A 22586-nucleotide genomic window follows, 5' to 3' on the forward strand; every position below is an offset into this window, starting at 1 on the left:
ATCATCCAGACAAGAAATACAGTCAAATGCACACCTCGGCTGGAGATAAGCAAAATGCATGATGATTCAACGTCAATAATGTTCAATTTTTCATTATGGTTGTATCAAAGATTCCTCAGGCTTCATGAGACATGCCTTTCAATATTGACTTCTCAGTGCGCCCTTTATAATAAACGATAAGTGGTTGAGTGTTCTGGTCAAGAAACACTTTCTGCCTTGACTTTGTGTGTGATTATGAGCACTATGTGTAATCAATCGAACAATCTATGACAGTTTCTCCATTTGGAACACAAGAGGAGACAGCCAATCATCCTTCATGTGCCCTTTGTGACTGATGCATCTACTTCGTGTCTGCAGCATGCACGGCCATATTGCATACACACACAATATTGGATCTTAACGTATTGAGGTTGTCTAAACATGATGACGCCGAGACCTGTACTAAGTATCTGTCATACTGCTCTGGACTACTGGCTTCCTGTTTGAGTGATGGCGCAATGACTGGCCTGTGAATGTAGAGTGCTCGTTGGAATTGCGACTACATCTGCAAGCTTAGACCCTACAACTGTAAAGGTCTTAATTTTTTTTTCCCGTGTACTAGAGGAAAATCTTTTTGAACACTCATAGATATAAGAAAAGCAATTATCAGTGGGGCAAAGGGGCCCATAAAGACTGGGCCCTGGAGAAATGGGAAAAGCTGATGTGGTCTGACGATTCCAGATTGACCCTGTTCCAGAGTGATGGCTGCATCAGGCTAAGGAGTGAGGCAGATGAATTTCCATCATGTCTTGTACCTCACCGTTCAAACCGGGTGAGGTCACCGTTAAGATCTGAGCTTGCCTCATCTGGTCAAGTCTGGGTTGAGCACCTTTATGGCTATGATTAATCCGAGTATGCCGATACTGAACCAGAACAATACCAACCTCACATTGTTTTGTTGAACACAATAGCTGTCAACCCTATGAGTGGGCAAAGCAGAGATACAAGGGACCAGGAATGAATAAAATGAACCCAATGGGGGGGAGGGAAGAGAGGCAGAAGGGGGTGACAAAATAGATGCAGATGAAAGAAGACGTGCTGACAGCTTCAAGATAGGCATGGGGGCGTGACAATGGAGGAGAGATGGACGAGAATAGAGCCAGGAAACCCAGCAGGTGTTTCCAACACGCCTACCTCCTCAATTGTCGCTTCTCCAGCACCTTCGGCTGGAGAAATGACGACGTAGCTGCACTGTCAACCACAACTTCAACATCTATACGACAACACAAGTCAGTAGTTTGACTGAACTGATGCCGATCGAGTCTTATGGGCTTTATAAACCTGATCGCGTGTCTGTGTCGGTAGGGTGCTATTATTGTGTCTGACACCAGGTGGATTATGTCGTTTAATTCGCAATGAATCAAACAAAAGCAAATACTAATCCAGAGCAAGGCTTTGGTGTGATGTCTGACGCCCGGGATTAATTCACAACATTCCCCAACCAGCCTAATCCCCAACGAACCAGACGGGATGCTTTCCTAACTGACAGTTTGGCAGGGTGATATGCTTCACCTACCACTTCTTTTTAGATGGGAAAAATCATCCTGATGAGAAAGACAAAAAGGAGAGCATTACAGAAAGTGTAAACTGGGTAAAAACTTTCCCAAAGGCTTTTTTCTCCCCTGTAGCTATTAAGCCCATCTTGAGGCATTTTGGAATGTACTGTGCTTCTCTTAAAGTTCAGGTTTTGACACTCTAAAATCAATAGGAGGCAGAGATATTTTTTTTTCTCTACAGACTCATGAAACTAGGGTGAAAACACTTCAATCAGGCCTGCAGAGAACCTGACACAAGAGACAGGAGGATCGATCCATAATGAGCGCAGAAGTACCTGCGGTCCCACTAACAACACTCCTTCTCGGTAAAATCCAGCAAATCTAACAAACCATTCACAGGAATTGTTACTTGGTAAAGCAAATTTTCCACAAAAAAGGTTTTCTAGAGTTTCACTTTAAGACCATTGAATCTTCTGATTCCACTGGAAAAAAATAAGAAAATAAACACACGTTGTATCCTTCTATGTGTACGTTACTTCACATCTTTGCTTTCCTCACCATGGCTAAAGAAACACATTCAACGTTTGAAAAGATGCTTTTGTATCATCAGGCCAGTCTTGTTAATTGGCTGGCCCTCTTTTGTTGAATCTGCAGACCCTCTGGGCCCCACAGCTGCTCGCTCCATGGAGGTTAAGTGCTTAAACGTGTTCGGCCCCCCTTTCCGACATGCTTCACAGAGGTACTGCAACACTCCACATCATTTTAAATGACTTACTAAAAAGGTAAGAAAGAGGTGATGTTCTGTTAACATTTTTTATGAAGGGTTTAGAGAATAGAACATTTGATGCTACAGTGTTAAATTTCATTAGCTTTGAAAACTGTTTCACAGCAGCTCCTGGTAGATAGGAGTCTCTTTCTCCCGCTCTCACTTGCTTACTTCAAACGGCATAATCTGATAAGTGTCAGTTAGCGTTCCTGTCTCTAGGAATTCACGTGATGTCATCATATGACTAACTGAAATGTGGTTTACCCAGAACCCACGCATGAGGTCATGGGTCGGTTGTGCGGGATCGCCTCCGTCACCTAAAAACCAATCACTGACCCAGCAGAAAGAATGGCGTGGAAAAAAATCAGTGGAAGATGTTTTTCGTAGGAGAATATCCAGGGAAGCTGTCAAAGTGGGAGGTATTAAAATGCTATGTAGCATTTTAGTGCCTTGTAAATCTGCGATGTAATATAGAGATGTGAGGCCTCCTCACTGACTGAAAGCACGTGTTTATGTGAGGTTTGTTATATGGCGCTCCAATGTGAAAAGCACCTTCCCAAAGTCAGAGAAATGTGACGTGAACCCACGGCAGTAATAAATAGCCGTGATAACTTGAGGAGGAAGCCATATTCGGGGCGGCGAGATGGCTCTGCGCGAGGACGAAGCAGCCATAAAAAACTGAATGAAGAGATGTAAAACAATAAGGCCAAGAGAGGGTGGGAGGAGAAGAAGGGCAGGGTAGGAGGGGGGTGAAGATTGCGACCCCTGCAAGCATTGGTGGACGACCAAACAGAATGAATGGTGGAGGAGGAAGGGAGAGGGTGAGTCATCCATGTCTGCACTCCATCAAAAACTGTGTCAATCATTCACGAGAACCAAGCAACCCCGCCTCACCTAAAGCAGTGGCCCCGCCCCCTTGCTCCCCTCTCCCTTCAACTTGCACATTAATTCCACTTCTTTTACCCGCCAGCCAGGGTTGTCCTCGACTGAATGTCAATCCTGTGTTGAGGGTGACAGAGGAGTGAACCAGGGGTGGAGAGTGGTAGCAGGGGGGGTGGTTGACGGCAGGCAGCGTGGCCGACTCGCAGGTCTTTTATATCTGAAGGTGTCACCCGGCATGATCCGCTCCTTTTCCATTTTAATTACACTCTTTTTAATATTACTGCCATCTGCTCGACTGGCATTTACAGACATCTGATAAGATTCCGCCGCTATGATGTGTTGAAGACAGTCGACATCTAAAGCTTTACAGTCAAGAGGCTGTGATGAGTGCTGACTGCCAATAAAGGAATGAAGATGCAGAAGAAGCACAGGATGAAGAGAAAAAGTCATTTCCTGCTTTTACAACCCCAATTAATCAATGACAAGCTCTTTTAAAACCAAATCAGATCCGGACCGACTCTTATCTCAAGGCAGTTCTCGATCGTATATCATCGTCATTCATATCAGACAAGCAGAGTGAAAGCAGGTAAACATGCATGTAAGATGCGAACGTGCACATCCTCCACATGAGGCCCGATGAATACAAAAACAAGCCTCATATCTATCTATATCTGCTTATCATGGCATGTGTGGAAAATAATTACGGGAAGGCAAAAGTCGACAAGCTCCAACAGCTGCCCAAACGCCGATCGCTAGTATAAAACTCACTTTACGTTTCTCAACTTGTCATTTGATAGCACATGAAGGCCTTTCTAGCGCTTATACTTTTCACCAAGGAGAACTGACTTTTTTTTTATTATGTCTGCAAACCATGATTTATGTTTGACATTTTTTTAATAATTCTACAAGGTATTGACTTACGAATCACCCACTCACGCCATTATGTTGCTTTTGACCATTTTTCTACTTTTGTGCCTGAGTTCTATATAGTTGTGGATGCCAAGAAAGCAACTAAATCCCTACAGAAAAGATTCACACAAATCCATCATCTAAAAACACTCCTGCAAAAACGACTACATTTTCATCTGACTGCCACGGAGTGAGAATCATGAGAGCATTTCAGTCTAACAAGGTGGATTCCAAACACTCAGCTCACTGCGTTGTGGCCCGGCACTTCTAGTACCCCACAGCTCTCCGGTAAGAGTGAGAAATGGGCATACGGAAATTGGGAGGCAGTCCTGGGTGAAATTCAAGGCCAAAGCACTCATGTCCCCTCCATCTAGCACCTTCCACCCCAGGCAGCACATTACCTCTCTCTGGGATATAATCACAGCCAGCGAGGAGCGGGATTTACCAGGGCTGTTTACAAGTGAGAGAGGCAATGTATGTGTTTGGGGTGCATACACCTAAACACTGCAACAAGAGGACGACTATTGAAAGTAGTCAGCCAACCGCACTTTTCCGCTCTTCATAAGCATCCCTCCCTAGAGTATTCTCGTTTTCAATGAGTGGAAATAGTAGGTCGGGTATTTTTAACATCTTCAAACAAATCTTCTCTCCTGCCCAAGATTTTGTGCTATGCTTAAACCCCTAAAGTATAAAATGTACAATACGGCTGTATTCATAGTTTGATCTTTTTTTTTTTGGGCTAATTGTTATCAACAAGCATCGCTAATTAAAATAATCATAACGTGTCCTTAGTTGCACTGGCGTCGTCGCCCGATTTATTCATCCAATCACACACATTTGCTCATCCTCCAAAATATAATTTATTAATTTTATTAATCTACTTCAAGCTGTAATCGAACTAAAATAATTGAATTAAAAATGGTGTTTTCATCCTGCTTGAGTCATTGTAAGCAGCAATATATATATATTTCTTCCAGCAGTACCCACCAGTGGCGTTCAGCCTCACACAGGTAGAAAAAATATCACCTGGGGAATAAATAACTCCGCCAGGTTAATTATTTGGCAGACTGTAGATTAACAACAGTATAAAAATGCAGCAGTGGACGGTGGCACGCTGAAATGTAAGGTGTTGGGGGGTGAGGAGGAATGATAGGCAATTGAGCAGAGTTATTGGAGAGCAACAGTGCATGCCTTGACTTCAGATGGATGTAGCAGTGAAGTCGAGCCCCAAGGCTGTGAGTATGCTGTCTGGGAGGAGTGAGATTAACTAATGCAGCTCAGTGACATCATCCCTGCCAGGTTGGTTATGAGGAATATCCATTACAGGCAATGTATTGTGACATATACCTGCATGAAATATTTTTTCAAAATGAAATTGCAACTCAACTAAATGAAAAATGCTTATCGGGAAGAACACATTTTGTCCTCAATTAATGAGCCCTCCACCTGGCCATAATTGCTGTGTAAGACTATAATCGTGTTGCAATGCAACTTCCAGATTTAAAAATAACCTTTCTTAAAATGCTGGTTGACTTCCAAGTTGGGAATGTATCGTTTAAAATTTGTTCCAGCCTCAAACTGTCACCATCATGAACACTTTATTAACTCGACAACCAGTAGTTTATATTTAAATGCTATTTTAGCCACTTTATAGTAAAATTCAAAGTCAAAATAAAATTACTTGCAATGTTTTTTTTAATAGATTCCCAAACTTTGGTTCTCAGTCTTTCCTGGAATGTCTAAACTAAGAAGGCTAAATCAATGTGGCGATAAGACCTGGCTGCTGATCAGTTCTGTAAAACAGAGGCAACCCCATGTGGAGTTATTATCATCACAAATGCACAAACAACCCAAATACCCTTAATCTAGTCAAGGGGTAAAGCCTGTATTGACCTACTGGTTCAATGTGTGTGTCTATGCATGTGTGTGTGTGTGTGCAGTATAGATGTAAAGAATTGGTGTGTGTGTTTCTGACCTAGTCTGATGGGGGCAGTGACTAAATCCCTCAGCCTTTTTTACCTGAGGAGGGCAGACTGGGGCAATTTTCCCCTCTCTCTCTCACCTCTAAACCAAATATGGAAAATTTTCAGTATGCTGGTTGTTCTTCATAAGTTTTACATCGTATCACATCGGTGCTATACTCGCAATGTCCAGTCTGAGGACTGTTTAAAAAAGGGGGGCTTTTAGGTTCCATAGAGGCTATGGATCCATGTCATTTTCATCCACGAGGCCCTTTTTTCTGTTCCCTTCCCCCTACCCATCCATCCATCAGCCTTCCACCCACCCACCCATCTCCCCTCTAACCCCTCTCACTCTGCAGGGCAAGCCCTGCCTTCCATCTGTTGTCTGTCCCAGCTCAGAGGAGCCCCGTTCCCCCTCCATTCCCATTTACAATTCAATTAAAAGCAACAAGCCCTTCTTCTTCCTCCTTCTACCCCCCCCACCCCATTTTTTTTCCCGCTGTGCCCGGATGAGCACAGTAGATACCCCACGTTGGGATGCAGTTATGACACACACAGTTAAAGGGCCCAAGAACAATACGATTCAAGAAAGTGGGTCACACTTTGCAGCAGAATAACGTATGTAACAGTGATGTAACAGCTCCTCCCCCCTAAAAAAAAATGTGTTTTAATTTGATAAATTAGTCACAGGACTTCATTGAATATAGCTGGAAGAAACGCAAAGATCTAAAACAGACCTTCTCGTAAAATGTCATAAATAACATAAATCAACAAGAGAATAATAACGCTTCTGTCAAAACAGCTCGGCTCACTACAGTTAACCCATTTAACCTCATTTATTTTCCCTCTTATGATATAATACACTGGCAGAAAGATATTATGAAACCTTAGCAGTCTAAATTAAGCCTCTCATAAATTTCATCTGCTTTCATTGCAGTAACGTGAAAGCAATATCTAGAGGCATCCCCTCTACTCAAAAAAAAAAAGGGGGAGGTGGGGTATGAGAGTCTTTAATATTTAATTACTTTGGTGCCAACATGCAACTTTTATCATTTTCTTGTGTCATTTGCATCTCAGGCGAGCCCAGAAGATATACACAAACGCTCGTAAAAGGGGGGAGAGGGGTATCGATTGTGATGTGGAAAAAAGTGAGGGAAGAGGCTGATGAATGCAAGAAGAAAGAGAAGTGAAAAAGAGGAGGGATCGGCGCTGTCATGGGAGGGGGTCCCATATGACAGTGAGTGAGCTCAGGAGAGATAAAGGTGAGAGATGGGAGGGGGGTAACAAAAAAAAATAGGGCAAAATTGAGATTAAACAATGACAGGAATTTCAACAACAAGGAGGAAAAAAAGCAAGCTTCATCAAACTGGCACTTTATTTCTTCGTAGTAACATGGTTACTTATAGCTCCGCCCCTTTAAGGTCTAAGTGTGTCAGGCACCCTTACAGAATGTGTTAATGCCTGATAATGTGTGTAATTAACCAGATAAAAGCCACACAATGCTAATGAGGAACCACAACAACTCCATGTTTGGTCTTGCAAATGGCCGACTGAATTGCCACTTCTCAGTCTTCCACACTTATGGCCAAAAAGGAGATTTACAAGTGGCAAAGCGTTCATGTTTTGCTTTCATGAAGGAGTTTGGTTTGCCCTCAGGCTGGAATTGAATGAAATATGTGCAGTCGAGGACACCGGAAAAAGTAGAGTGTGGTGGTGGACAGGAAACGGAGAGCAATTAGGAGTGCTTTGAAAACACATTGCACATTTCTCAGAAATGGGAATGCAAATCTGCCCACTCTTTTCAACAAGCTCTCCGAATAAAAACTTAACTGTGTTTCCAGTACTTTTTTTTTTGCCTTTTTACGACTGAGCGCAAGCAGCAGGTGTGTCGTTCGGGAAGAGTATTTCTCTGATGTGGTTTCATCGGAAAAGATCACATGAAACGCTCAAGTGAATATGCCAAGTGTTACAGGCTTACTGAAATCCAAAGCTGGGCCAAATTTAAGTGCCCGGCTGCAGCTGGATGTCAATGAGAATCTTGAGAGGAAGACGAAACAAAATGTGAACTAATACTTTGCTTCGTGGTGTGGATCAGTAAACTTTATTTTGCAGACTCTGAATTCTAAGTCAAGACAGAAGGGGCCGCTGAGGTGGTGTTTGGGAGGTTTAGAATCAGAACTCCTGCTGTGCAAACCTTGATTAGGTCCTGGACTGTTCTCTTACCACATGAATTATTCGACCCCGCTCACTCCAAAGATCACTTTCAAGCCGCGTGGCTTCAAACATTCTGCAGAGCGTGGTTTTTCTCGCAGGGATTTTTGCAGTGTGATGGAAAGGCTGGTCTGGCCGTACTGACACAACATGGGGCTTTGCAGCAGTAGCATATGAAAGAGCCTTATGTTAGGACTTCATCCGTGATGAATACGAGGACCCAACAACCCACTGAGGAGCTGTTAGTGTGGGGAGTAACCGCCATCGCGCCACCCAAACCGCTCGTCCAGGGTCAGCGTGTTGGATGTGGTGCCGAGCGGAATGCAAACCACGTGATTCATGGAAGTGCAAGTGAGAGATACTAAATATTCCAAAAGCTATTCCAAAATTACCCAACTGCGTTTTTAAAAATGTTCACAGGCTATTTACAGTTTTCTAATTTAAATTTGGAGTATTATTCCATTTCTCAGAATATATTCATGAACATAAGAAAGGGTGCTGTGTATTCCTTCCTCTTGCATGTCACCGGTTGTTTCAAGAAAAGAAGCAGGCATAGCCAGGAAATCCAAAGCTCCGGGCAATGTCTGAAGCAGTGTCTGTTTTCCGCTCTCTTTGCATTGAGCCATAATGCATCTGGCAGTCTGAGCATTCAGTTTCAGCCTTAGCATTACAAACAGCAGGTCCCCACAAAGACATAGGAGAGGCGCACAAATGGGGTAACCAAGGAAAGTTCCCTGCACTACCAAGACAATGACCTAGCAAAAATACTTAATGCTCCACAGGTTTTATTCTCTATGTTTCATTATGTTTGTTATCATTTGTATACCCAGTCAATCGATGTCTCAATAGATCGATGCATAACAAACGACACTGTGGGCGTTAATGACAACGTGGGATTAGGACGGATAACGCCGCTTTGGAAGAATCAATCGATGAGCAGCGGCGGTCGTCGTCGTAACAATACTGCAGTAAAAATGTGCACTCACAAATACGCCAAGGATCGGTAAAAACAGAGCGGGCATTGCGCCCGAAAGGCCTATCGGCTTCCTAACAGCAGTGCCGTAACACCGTTTTTTTTCCAGGTATGCTTTTTAGGAGTCTGAAAAAGATTTGCCAGGGTGCCAAGAAGCGAACATGTGCTAATGCTAAAATGTCAAAGTGCCTTAATTACCACACGGGGCTGTAACAGTGATCAAGGCTCCCTTGAGGAGCCGACACAGTGTACAACCCAATCTCTCTGCCTCAGCTTTGCTCTTCCTGGATCGATGGAAATAGATTTTCTGCTTTTGCACACACCTGAGTGCTGTCAACAGTGCCACGTAAATTTGGTTTTCTGTCTCTTCCCGGTTTCCCGGTGCTCACACACCTGAGTTTATTTCCTCTTTGCTGTGCACAGAAAGCGAGGGGGGGGGACTTGTTATAAAACGTTGTGTTTATAGTGGTTTTGGTTTAAATCTGCTCTTCCTGCCCTCACATTGAAAGGCTTCTTTGAAAACACGGCCTCGGGTGGCTTTGGTAGGGATTCGCTGCTGTGAGCGCTCTCACACATTTGTGAGTTCACACATACACACAGTGACATACACACTTAGACTCACACGGGTCACTCTCTCATTACTCAGCATAAGGCTTTCACGCTTGACCTGGTTTTTAACTTTCTGATCTGGATTAGTGGCAAATAATTTAGGAAGGAGAAGAGCAGGGAGTGTGTCTGTTTGAGCCCAAAGGCTTAAAGGTTGTGCACTGTTATGGTCGGACGCAGGACAGGAGTCGAGACAGCTGCTTTTAAGCATTAGTTCTGCTGTGTTGTCCAGACAATTGGTCATTTGACTTTAAAAAAAAATCTTCAGAGTGAACTGTTCAGGTGACATCCCAGATTAAAAGAGGGCTACCTGGTTTAGAAGGAAAAAGGTTGGGGGTGAAGGATGTGGCTGTCTGAGAGCGGGGGTGTTGCAGGCGGAACAGGGGGCTCAGTGATAAATCCATTTACATCCTCCCCTTGTTTTATTTGCTCCCATGGACTCTGCTCACGTCTCCCTATTCAGGCTTGTTTACCTGGCAAGCCAAGTGTGACTGAAGAAAATTCCCCACACCCTGAGGTGGGATTGGAGCTCCGACAGAGGGGAGTGCATCGCCCCGGGAGGGGAGGGTAAAACGTAAGCAGAAAGGATGCAGAATGTGTTGGCTAATGTAAAACTGAGAATACACTTAGGGAATCAAACCTGTGCGAATAAAGAAATGAAATAATGGCGACCCACACAGGGATTAAGGAAGCATTACAGAGAAACACACATGCGGAAACACAAATGCACAAATAAGGCGGGGCGAGCCGTCACGGTCTGCTTTTAATCAGAGCTAATCGTCAAGGAAAATAAACATTCTAGCGTGGTAGACGTCTATCTTTGGCTCAGGCTGAAGCGGCAAGATAAGAAGCAACAGGCCTCGCTGACATGTGTTCGCTTCGTCTCTTCGGAATTAAGCTTTAATATGAGCGTCTGTGAGGTGAAAAGGTGAAATTATAGGATGGATTGTTCCCAGACGCATCAATCATCTTTAACGCTATTTGTTGGGGGGTCGAAGTTTCCCCCACTTTAAAAACGTGCTCGCTTCCGAGCGAGCTTTCATAGGCACTACAACATTATTCAAGAGTGTCGGCAACTGATCCGTCAAAGTTCCCCGCATTGCCTTGCACGGATCTTTAATTAGCCATGAAAAGCCTCGTTAAGACGGGCTCGGTGGCTTTCATGGCACTTCAACGTCATACATTAGCTCAGCTCTGTATACTGACATAAAATAAAACACTTCTCTCACACTCTATAAAAATGGAAATTTCAATCTAGAAGCTACAAAATGAATCTGTAAAAAACACAAAAACAAACCTCAATGTTTTTAAAATTATATATGGCTATCATTCCGAGACGATCACATTAAAGAGTGAGGGAATAGTGAAGAAAACAGAATGAAATGCTGTGCATCAAAGAGAAAAGAAATGAAGAGGGAAGACTATCAATCATGAGGTAATCATTCTATCAGTCGCTGGAGTAATGAATCCAATTTCCCAAGCAGAGCCAGTTTGATTCAAAAGCGGTCAAATGAATCTTGATTCATGGGACCTTTCTTGAGTCTTTTGAAACATTTAGATATTCACACTGTCATTGACTTTAGTGAATTAGCTTGATGTGACCTGAAACAAAAAAAATCTCATTTTGAAGTGACATTTTGAAAAGAGTACTTCATGATTTACCAAGCATGTGTCTCCATTTTATATTTCATAGCTTTGATGCTGGACAATCAAATCGGCAACATTTAATCAACTACTTAGCCAGGCTAGATCCCGGCTTAATTTTCAGGGGATCACTGAACTGACCCAGACCAGATAAGGCGGCAGCAAAACTTCCTTTATTTCCTTTTGTTGCTGCAGTTTCTGAGCCAAAGTAGCCTCCAACAAGCTTAGGGCACACTGGAGATAAAATACGAAAGCTACTCTTAACACGCTAAATTTCAAACCTGATCAGAAGGAATGCAACTTTGCTTTGCGGAAGCATCTGAGCTTAGCGGCCCAGCAGCGAGGCACCAGTTATTTCCATTTTTTTCCTCCAGGTTTGGTCTTTTTGTCGTAGTAACTTAAGCTTTCATTGATGCAGACCGAGCAAAAGCTATATACGCAAGTAGTATATAGTCCAAAATAATGTTCAGGTTGTCTAGCCTATGCAGCCATGTGTTGTGACAGCCTCGAAATGTGGGATCTCAACATTTTTTTTTTTTTTTTGGAAGGAGCAGATTTATGATCTGGACAAGGATCATTTGTAAAATACTGATTACATGTTGAAATCTCCACTTGACTAAATCTTCTTCATGGCACACTGATGTACAATTATCTGCAGACTAAAGATCTGATGAAACACTCCACATTGGCCATCTAATGCATCTTAAATAAGCAAAGATGGCATCGTTGGTGGAAGGCGATGCAGAGCAATTGGGAAGCAAATTGATAGGATGCATCGGACAAGGAAGCGCAAAATGGTTTAACACTTGATCCGAAATGCTAGACGATACAAAATGAGGGTTAGGGGGTTGGAGGTAATCATTAGATAACTTTCCTTTGCTTGGCCCAGTTAACACAATGGCTGCCAGCGCATCACTGAGCTGTGATCAATATTGGCGTTGTCATCAAGCAGCCCTCTGGTAATGAGGAACGGGGGGGACACATTGTGAACACAGAGTTCCTATAATGGCTCTTAACAAGCTAAAACGTACATACAATTTGAATGTCAGACTCAACTGGCGTGGTGCAATAACACACACTAAAAATATGGAAAACATCCAAAAACTAAATTGTCTTAACCACAGAAAGTGTGCTAAAGTGAGACAGTGCTATGTTATTAGTTTTGAGGGGGTGTGGGGGATGTTAAAAGATCCTGCAATTCATCCCTCAGCGGGCCTCCCTAATAGCCATACAAACACACATTTGGCTGTGACGCACAAAGCCGAGGGTGCCAAATCATCCATCACTTATTGAGAAAAGAAAAGGACTCAAAGTAAAAAAGGCAAAGTAAGGACATGTTTTGTGGGACTTTGCTTTCGGGTCAATTTGACCCAATTTCTTGCACCGGTCCAATTTTGAACCCGGGTTAATATTTACTCTGACTTGCTTCTTATTGGCAGCTTGATATTTGTTTCTATGTTAAGAAGACTTCAGCAATTACCAGAAGTTAGGACATTCAGAGCCAAATCTGATTTGGTCCTTCATCTATTGCAGCCCACACATTGGAATAAATTTGGTCTAAATGAATACACGATGAATCAGGTCTGTGGAATCAAATACTAAGTTGAATGTCAGAGACACACAACCCTCTCCCTCTTCAATAACACGGCCTTGGTGGTATGTCTCACTACGAGACATCTTTGACGGATCCGACACTTTCTTGCATTTGATGTTTCTTGGGATTCATGAATGTGAAGGACGGTATAGTCGCTGTAGTAGAGGAGACTATGTGTCTCCTTTAGATTTGTTCTCCCCGCTCTGCCTGAAATATTGCCGGCAGATTACAGAGTAGCATGAACGACAGCGGCTGCATTTCATACAAATGCTGTGAATACATAATGCATAGCATTGTCTGCGTGAACCCTTTCACATGCTAATGCCAACCTTTCTGCAGATGTCTCAGAGGTACGCACCGGTGACTGAGGAATGGCAGGGAAACGAATAAAAAGGAATAAAAATGGAATCAAATGCAACACTGGAAAAAAAAAAAAAAAAAAAAGCTCATCAGCAGTCTGGTGGCTGTGACACGCAGGTAATCAAGCATTATATAAAAATACATTTAGAAATAATTTGCCTTTATCTGGCGAGTAAATCACAACGGTACCTAAAGGTCTAAAGTAGACTCAGAGGTTATGTAAAGTAATTGAGAGCCCCATTTCGCAAAGCCATAATAGTTAGTATAGACGTATATACGTAGTATATATATATATAGACATAGATATGTATGCGCACATATAACAAATATATATATATATATATATATATATATATAAATATATATATATATATATATTTATATATTTGCATGTGGGTGTGTTTGTGTTTTCTTTACTTCTTTTGTTTCTCAAACAAGGCATGAGGTGAGTTGTAGCTTCCACTGTTGACAGGGCCCTGCTGACCTTCCGCCACCCCTCGGGTGCGAGAAACACTAGACAGGCTGCCATAGTCAGGGTCTTTGTTTACAGACGTTTTCAGAGCAGAGCCCCAGTTGTGAGACCAGAGCAGTCACTTCCAATTCGCTGTAGTTTTACTCACAGAAAGCCAAGACACAAAACTGATCTTGGGCCAGAGATCCTGTACGGAGATGCTTGACACAAGGTTGAGTCGGTGGTCTCGGGTTTCTCTAATGCGAGTGAGCATTCGCTGTTCTACTACTGTTGACTTACCGGCCCTGCTGCTATGTCTAAATAAACAATTCAGAGGTTTCGGCTGAGCTTTCCCATCTACACTGGCATACACACTCTTATCTGATTCAAGTCACAGAGAAAGGACTAAGAGTAACACACACGTAAACACCCCCCCCCCCCCTCCTACCTCCCCCTATATGTCATTACACAGTGGGTTTTGCAACATTTTTGCAAAGTAAGCATTTTCTGGAGGCATTCCATCGGATCGGCAAAAAGAGATTTCTTGATTAACTTGAACTTTGACATGCACGCTGCCACACAGGCAGACCTAACTGAAAACAGATATCAATAATGTAGGGGAACCATTTGAAATATTTCATTTCAAGATTAATAATAATAGAAAAATTCTGAATAAATGTTCAACTCTATTTCAATCAATGTAACTGTATTGTAAGTCCAATAGCAAACGTTGATGAAAACAATGGAAAAAATGATACAGCTTTATTGATTTTAAATAAACTTCTAGCTATTGATTTTTTTAAAAAATGCCAATACAGATATTACCGTCTTGATTTTTCCAATAATTCCAAAACTGCCTTTATGAATTAGTTATTTTAGAAATTAAGGAGCAGATATAGAGGAAAAGGGGAAAGAAAATGGCCAACGAGGGAGAGCAATGGCTGATCTCTGAGGAATGATACTTGCGAAGCTTCTAACACACATTTTAGTGACCTATGAAGAGCATTATGGGGCCCACGTCCACATAGGCTCGCCGCCCTGGTAATCTGGCCCATCCTCTTAAAAGTGGAATTGATTGAAAGAATTGATCTTCCCGAGGTTGGCAGACACAGCCGCAATAATTACCTGACGTAAATCTCTGCAATCACATATGAAATGTCAGGATCTCCGGCTCCCACTTTGCCGCTTAGCTTCTTGTCCTGAGTGGTCTCTTTGGTCTCAACCAGCACATGTTCTTTCAGATAAAGAGTTTTGAGAAAATGGATTGTCACATAGAATCTAGCAGCTGGCGAAGAAATACTCAAATATTTGCACATGAGAACAAAATCGTGAAGGTTCCACTGTATTTAGAGAACATTACATAATATATAGCGCTTTGTGCAAGGGTGGGTGTGTGAGGCTTTGCATTCATTCAGCCAACAGCTGAGCGGCACTCTCAGTGTGATTCATAAGGCCGCTCGCTCTCGGCTAAATAGGCAGTGACTATACACAGGCCGTCACGGAGGCCCAAAAAGCAGCTGCAGCGATGGGAGGGTGGAAGGATTAAGGCCGGAGCCTTGTTCAGATGGGGGGCATTTCCATGACAGTGAGCTGCAGCACAGCTTAACAGCCCGCCCCTGTTTATGCTTTTTTGGGAGGAGAAGTCGGAATCCCTCCCTGTGACAGATGGCCTTTCAGCCACAAACTGCAGTGTTTAGACTTAGCTTGCTCTAGGGCAAGACTGCAAAGCTGTGATGACACAGCATTCGGCAAACAACTCCCACATGCAGAGGTGGTGGTCACAGAAAGCACACTGGCTGACCCACAGAGTAACCAAATGACCAGGGAATTTGCTATGTGGGAGCGAGGCGGGGGCAGGGGGGCAGTACAAGGACACAAGAGATAATGATGGGCTTGAAAACCCAAAGAAGTGGTTGGCTTAAAGATACGTAACACAACTCAATTTAGATTCAATCCAGTACAATCTCAAGCATTTGCTTAGCACGGACAAAACAGCCAGGACTGAATCGATACGGTCTGAAAAAAATTAGGCATCGTGTCTGCTTTTAATTAAGCGGATTGTTAAATTTGGTCAGCTGAAGTGTAAAGAGATTTCTTTATAGGCAGGCGAGGCAAAGCGGACGATTTTGCATTAGAGGGTAAACAGTGAGTGAAAAGGACCAGCTGCTGGAGAGAATTAGCCCAGTCTCATCTGATCCAACACAAACCTAGTCCTGCTTACGCTCAGAAAAAAAAATCTGCCCTGACCTAGTCTGACCCTTCATACAAAGCCAGAGAGGCCCCGGGGGCAGTGAATTAATTGCAGCCCACTAAGCCTGATGCACCATATCTTAAATAGGAATGAGTTGCAGACTCAGGAGGGCTACGGACCTGACGAGAAAAGGCCTAAAAAAGGAAATGTGTTCAAATTGTGTGCAAAAGACCATCATGCTGGGAATGTTTTTGCTCTTAGGGCTATCCCAACAAAGACAGATTATGTAGTTCACAAGGTTGCACACTCAGCTCGGAGGTACAACGGTGCATTATGGGGATGCGGGTTGACCTCTGATTTGTTTCCATTCTGAAACATTTTTTCCCCGATGAGAAATAGGAAAAATGTACCAGGATCAATCTGGAAGTGTGACAAAAAATGAGTGCATTCCACTCCCCGGTGAAAGAGCGGGCACGAAAAAAGCCATCCTCAAACACTCCCCCAATACTGATTCAGAGTACGGAGGTGTTAGTCACTCGCTTCGCCTCGGCTGCTGGTTCTTCAAAGCCCCACTGTTGGAAACCACCTAAATTGCCCTCTTGCACCATATAGATTTTCCATCACAAAGCAACATCTAAACAAGACGCAGAACGTAAAGAGAGTGATAAAAGAGGAAGTAGAGATCTGGCCAGTCTGATGGTTGATCTCATTGTCTTTCTTGAATGAAATATATACTCAAATTAATTCATATGATAACATTGAATTCTTTTTTTTTTTTTTAGACGTTCTGGGTCCTGGAAATAATTATCCATATGAGGTAAACAGATCATACTGAACATAGTTCTGCAGGTAGCATGGGAAACAAGAAAATGTCATGTCAGGAGAAGATCAATAACATCCTACGAACGATGAATTTGAGAAGATACTATCTGTCTGACTGCTGGTGGCAATAAATAGAAGATTAACCTTTGCGTTCTTGCTAGTCTTGGGAAGTACCCTGAAGGGCATGCTCGGCTATTTACTAATCAAAAAAAAAAGTTGCTTTTTCGATATGGCGGGAGAAGAGAATGGCTTAGTGGCTCCGCACAAGACCCTGAAAGTTATTGACTCCCACCCCCCACCTATATGAGCATCATAAATGTGAAAGATGAACACTCCACAGCTGAGTATTATATGTCACAAGTAATGGCTCCAGAGGTGTGCATAGACACTGCCTGGTTTATTAAAAATAAACACCATATATTATGACTCTGCTGCAACTCAAATATAATAATTCCTGTTGCCGTGCATAGAAATGTGGAAAATGTAGACACAAGACATGAGCGGCTTGTTGTTTGGCAGAATATTCTTGGCTGACTGCTTGGCTGTGTCCTTTGTAAGCCACGGGGGGAAACAAGAGCTCCTTTTCTCTTTCAGAAGCACGATCCCCTTTCACCCTGCACCTTTGAGCTGGGAGCCAAGGTTTTCAATGCCGGTGACCCCTGTGACCTCTGGGCTGGCTCTTACTGGCCTCCGAGCGTCCAGCTGTTCATCCGGCCGGGCTGCCACGCTAGAACAGGGCTTTCCAGAGGCAAGAGGAGCAGCGCCGAAGATGTGACCTCCCCCACCCTCGGCTGCGGCCACAACACCACATGATTATTACGAGTGTTTCCCACATGAGCGTTAGAGCGTGACAGGAAGAACAGAAAGGAAGGTGGAAAAAGGATCGGCATGCATGCATGAAAAAGACTTTCACAAGACAGGATGAATGGAAGGAGATGCTTGAAATATATTCCATGCTGGCCTGTGATATACTCCGCCTCTCGCCTAACGTCAGCTGGGCTAAACTCAAAGTGCTAACCCAATCTCTCACTTTTGTCCTCTGTCAGTTTTACCGTCCTCTGTTTCTGTCTGTCTCCTGTTTTGCAAAAACATATCATCCATCTGAGACACGCAGCTTTGTTTGTTTACCTACGAAAGAGCATCGCCCCAGGCTTCTCACTCATTAAAGCATCCAAACAAAGACAACAGCGACTCGAGAAAGCTTTTAAAAATGCTTAGAACTCTGTATGGAAGTACGTGTGCCTGTCACGTGTGTTCAGGATGAAAGCCTCTGAGGACTGCCCATTGACAACGAAATGAGAAGATCTCCCTTCACCTTCAGACACGGGAAAAAGTGGAGCTTGACATTGCCCCGGGCACTAAACCTTGGGAGCCAACAGCGGTATTTCCAAAGAGTGTGATTATTATTTTCCATCTGTGTGTGATTTTGTTTTTTTTTTAATAAAATGCCCTTGCATCATTCTGTATAATGTTGTACACAAATCGGATTCGGGAAACTCCATAAGGACAAGGATGACTTATTAAAGTTGTGATAAAACTAGAGAACCTTTTCCATACTTTTGGCCAAGAGTCATAACTTTTTTTTTTCCATTCAACAGATTTGAATATGAATGTGTGTGTGAAATTGTGTCGTATATAGTAAATGTGCATATGGTTCTTATGTCTGTCAGTGTTTTGTGTGTGTGTATGTGTGTTTCATCAATGCACAGGCCTCTGATTGGTTGGCGAGCTTTGTGGTACCCTGCTGGGACAAACTGGGCTCAAGCAGCCTGGTGGAAGGGACAAGCTGTGGCTTGTATACACACACACGCGCACGCACACACACTCAGCAGCTGCTCCTTCTGCAGCTGCTGCCGTCGCCCATCCCAGATCTCCCAGTTCCAAAAGAGACGAGAGGGGGGGTAAATGTGAGGAGGAGAGGGAGAGGCAGAGGTGACGAAGGAGAAAGAGAAGAGTTGAGTGGAAATGGGAAAGGGAGAACTGTCAAAATAAATTGGAAGAGGTGAGAAATGGGAGAGGAAGGGACACACGTTTTAGACCTTCAAGGCCCAGTTGGGACTGTTGAGCATGAAAAAATATAATTATCACTTTTGAATTTGACATTTTTAAAGTGGTGAAGATGCAAAAGCAACACGACATCACATCCCGCAGGCAACAAAATTCCTTAAGACGGTCATGTTTCATAAAAGTAGCATTCTTTAACAGTGACGCCGGATGATGCAGCTTCCACATTTCTTGAATGAATAATAAAGGAAGTGATCAAAGTTTGTGGATTTTTTGGCTGCAAGTAGTATGGAATGGTTTCAAAAACAAGCTGTCCTGCATGGTCTCGTCGCCACAGGCGCTTTTGCACAGCACAGAGGAATGCTTACATCATCATATGCAATCCCGGCGTCCTGCAGAGGGCACTGCTAATAGCAGAAACACTGAAGTGGAAGCAGGCATGCCAGAAATGGGGAAGGGTGTTCAGCATGGCCAGGACTTCAGATATTCTTGGCAGACATTCAGAAAAGGTCACTTGGAAAGTGTTGGCACGTTGCAAACTTTCGAGATGCCAGAGACATTCATTGCTATATAAAATTAGCTTGCGCGACAGAGATGATGTTTTTATGAGGGAATCTCTCAGCATGCTTTTCAATGTTGCTACTCTGATTTCGGTACTGGACCTATAAAGACTATTTATTTGAATCTGTATGTCTAGTTTGGGAATCTCAGCTACATTTGACATCATTTGGATGGGTAAACAAAAATTAGCTGGAAAATAAATCAAAATTTTATTTTTAATAATGTCAATTATTTTCAATTTCCAATTCCGTGGACCGCCTGCAATACCGCCACGGATCATCGGTTGACAATCCCTGACCTAATAGGTTCTTGTCAAGGCATGGTAGCAATGGCACACAGCTGCGTTGTCAATATGTCAGATTTATCTCGCCCGGCATTCTCGGGGTGATGACATCAAATCACATAGCAAATGCTTGAGCACTATAGAGGCGAGCTATGAACACAATGTGCACAAGTGCGTTCTTCTCATGACTCACATTAACCACTGTCGCAAGGGTAACTTTCTGACTATGTGCCTTCGTTTTTCTTTTTTTTTTTTTTTTTCTTTTTCAGGTTACAAAGGCGTGGGTAGCCAGCTGCAGCGCCGTTCTGGATGCTGATTGGAAGTGAGTGTTGAGCGCTCAGGACAATTATGGAATCATTACCACCGCCGTGCTAGAGGCAAAATATGAACACTGCACCATTTGTCAAATGGGCACAGCTTTCCAATCAAGCTCTTATTTATGTGTGTGTGTTTGTGCGTAGGGAGAGTGAAAAAGCCTTGGCATGCTGGCAGAGGACTTGGAATGTCAGTCAGTATGTCTGTGTGGACATATTTGCGTGGGGTAATGGATGACTCAAAATCCCTGCCCACTATTTTGTGTCAGTACATTTGTGTAAACGCGTGGCCGTGTCCAAACGGACAATCGGCCCTCGTCCGTGTGCGTGTGTAGCGTATGACAAATGCCCTTCCTACTTGCAACTGTCTAAACATGCCCTCATCAGCTGTCTCTCCCATGCCTTCATGGAGAAATAACTAAGCATGAGTTATTCGTTTTCATCATGCTATGATCCGACGCTGGCGGCACAAGGGGATGTCCCTCGGTGGACTATTTTGGATCGGAAAGGTGTGTCAAATTCTACAAAAACAGTGAAGGGTGATAACAGTGTCATGTGGGGTGGAGAAGTGGAAGAAAAGCCTTCATGCTCCTCTTTAATCAGCCCCCCCCCCTCCCCTTTTAGCCTACAGGAAGCACCTGTAATCCATCTCCCTGTTTAGGGATTGTACGCTAACAGGCGGCATAAATATTTTAGGTAGATTTAATTAATTGATTCAGTGAGTGAAAATAGCAAAGAATATTTATCACAGGTGCGTTTTATTTCATGGCTTGGAAATGCCGGGGGGAAAGTCAAAAAGGATGTGCCTCTTTAGAGTACAAAAAGAGTAGCCTTGGAATTGGAAAGTGGAATAATACATATCGTAATTTAAAAGTGGACATTAGAAATTGCAAAGTGTAATGTTCTTAAAGTTGTACAATATGAAATTAAAACAACTGAAGACATTAATGAGCATCCGTGGATGCTTTTTCTTTGCATTTTCTTTTTATTACAGAACGTGTCTTCATGTCAGGGCTGATTTTACGGCGACTTATTGAGAGGGTGAAAGTTGTACCAGAAAAAAAAAGGCTAAAAAGAGAAAAGTTGATAAGAGGATTTAGAGAAATATGGAAGGTTTATAGGTTGAGTTGGACAGAAGGAGAAAAACAATAAGACCGTCCGCTTCCCCCCCATGACATCAATTGGCAAAGAGTTCAGAGTGAACCAGCGTCTTCAACTCAGTGGAGCAGCACATGCCTGGGACGGATCAGCATGTTTCAAAAGCAACAATCTTCCCCGGAGCATATGAGCAGGGGTTCGTTCCTTTGGGGTTTACCCAACTGGTCTACGAATCGATCCCAAATAACACCATTTCAAAGGCTTGGAGGAACTTATGAGGTATTTTTCTTTCCCAGACTCCAACAAAACACATTCCAATACAGACAGCCCTGCAGCCACTTGTGGCCAAACTATCCCAAAAGGCTTAGAGATAACTCTTTTCAACCCTTATCATTAAAGTTTAGACACAGTGTAGAAGCCTGACATTCCACAGTGACCATAATGAAACCCGGAGGGAATTAGAAGTAAGCCAATAAAAAGAATTAGTACTTGGCATTCCAGTCCAACACCTGGTTAAGTTTTAGATGTGTAGCACGGATGCCATATGTCTCACGCTGACCAAGCTAACCAAGCTTTCTTTGAACATGTGTTTTGGTCGTCAAAGCCATTAAAAGCTCATTACTGAGTGCAACAACAGAGATTGTGAATCTTTGTAGGTCTTTACAATAATTCATCAAGCAGGAGATGAATGTTCTTACATGCACAAAACACGAGGGGTTAAATATGCAGTGTGACTTTGAAGACTGATCGGGAAACTTAGCAAATAAGCACCGGACAAAGATAAACAGATGGTCTTTGAGATTCGCACAGAAATTATTATTGTCACTTGTTCGCTCATTAAAAATGGTGTTGCATTCTTTACAGTGAAGACTGATGGTGCTCTGACCTCCAGGCGAGGAATCTGAACTCTTCCCCCACAGCTGCACGTTGAGGCCGAAAGCCAAGAGTGGACCACAGGTTCAAAGGTCATCCATGATTCGACTTGATCCAACACAATCAATGAACATTCTATCGAAACAACTATCATCAAATTGTGAGTGAATCAAAGAAATGTCGTCAAAGCGGAAAACATATGTAACAGTAATGAAGAAAATTTAAGCCACTTGTCATAAAATAACACTGTCAATAAAAACGTAAGCACCAGCAGACGTAAATTTACTTTCTAAGACTTTTGAGATCCATAAAAGCCAAGCCGCTTCCATCCTCATGTGTGCTCTAAATCAGATCACTTCCATAAAATGAAATGTTTGTTCAGTTATTCTGTGGATGCTAAAAAGGCTGCAGCGTGTGACATGGTTATTAGCTCGCTGCGGGGAACGAATGTGAAATTACCACTTTCCTATAACGACATTCCAAATACACACCACTAACAAGAGAGGCAGTAAAATCAGTGAATCGTTAATGTCCTACATCTCTTGAGG

General features: G+C 43.0%; 2 long non-coding RNA genes across 5 annotated transcripts in view; one reads left to right on the forward strand and one right to left on the reverse strand.

Moving 5' to 3' along the window:
- LOC148385285 (uncharacterized) overlaps nt 1-22586 on the reverse strand; it is a 194214-nt gene that overhangs the window by 48032 nt on the left and 123596 nt on the right. The gene's annotated exons all lie outside the window — the stretch shown is intronic.
- Nucleotides 5203-22284, forward strand: LOC148385286 (uncharacterized). Of its 2 annotated transcripts, XR_015863456.1 has the most exons (3): nt 5203-5391; nt 20023-20075; nt 22030-22284. It is a non-coding gene; the product is annotated as an uncharacterized LOC148385286 (long non-coding RNA). The 2 variants fall into 2 exon arrangements; XR_015863455.1 differs by lacking the exons at nt 20023-20075; nt 22030-22284 and adding an exon at nt 17500-18561.

The sequence above is a fragment of the Syngnathus floridae genome, chromosome 16, assembly GCF_059516105.1.
Source record: "Syngnathus floridae isolate MCC-2025c chromosome 16, RoL_Sflo_1.0, whole genome shotgun sequence".
In the NCBI taxonomy this organism is placed as follows: domain Eukaryota; kingdom Metazoa; phylum Chordata; class Actinopteri; order Syngnathiformes; family Syngnathidae; genus Syngnathus; species Syngnathus floridae.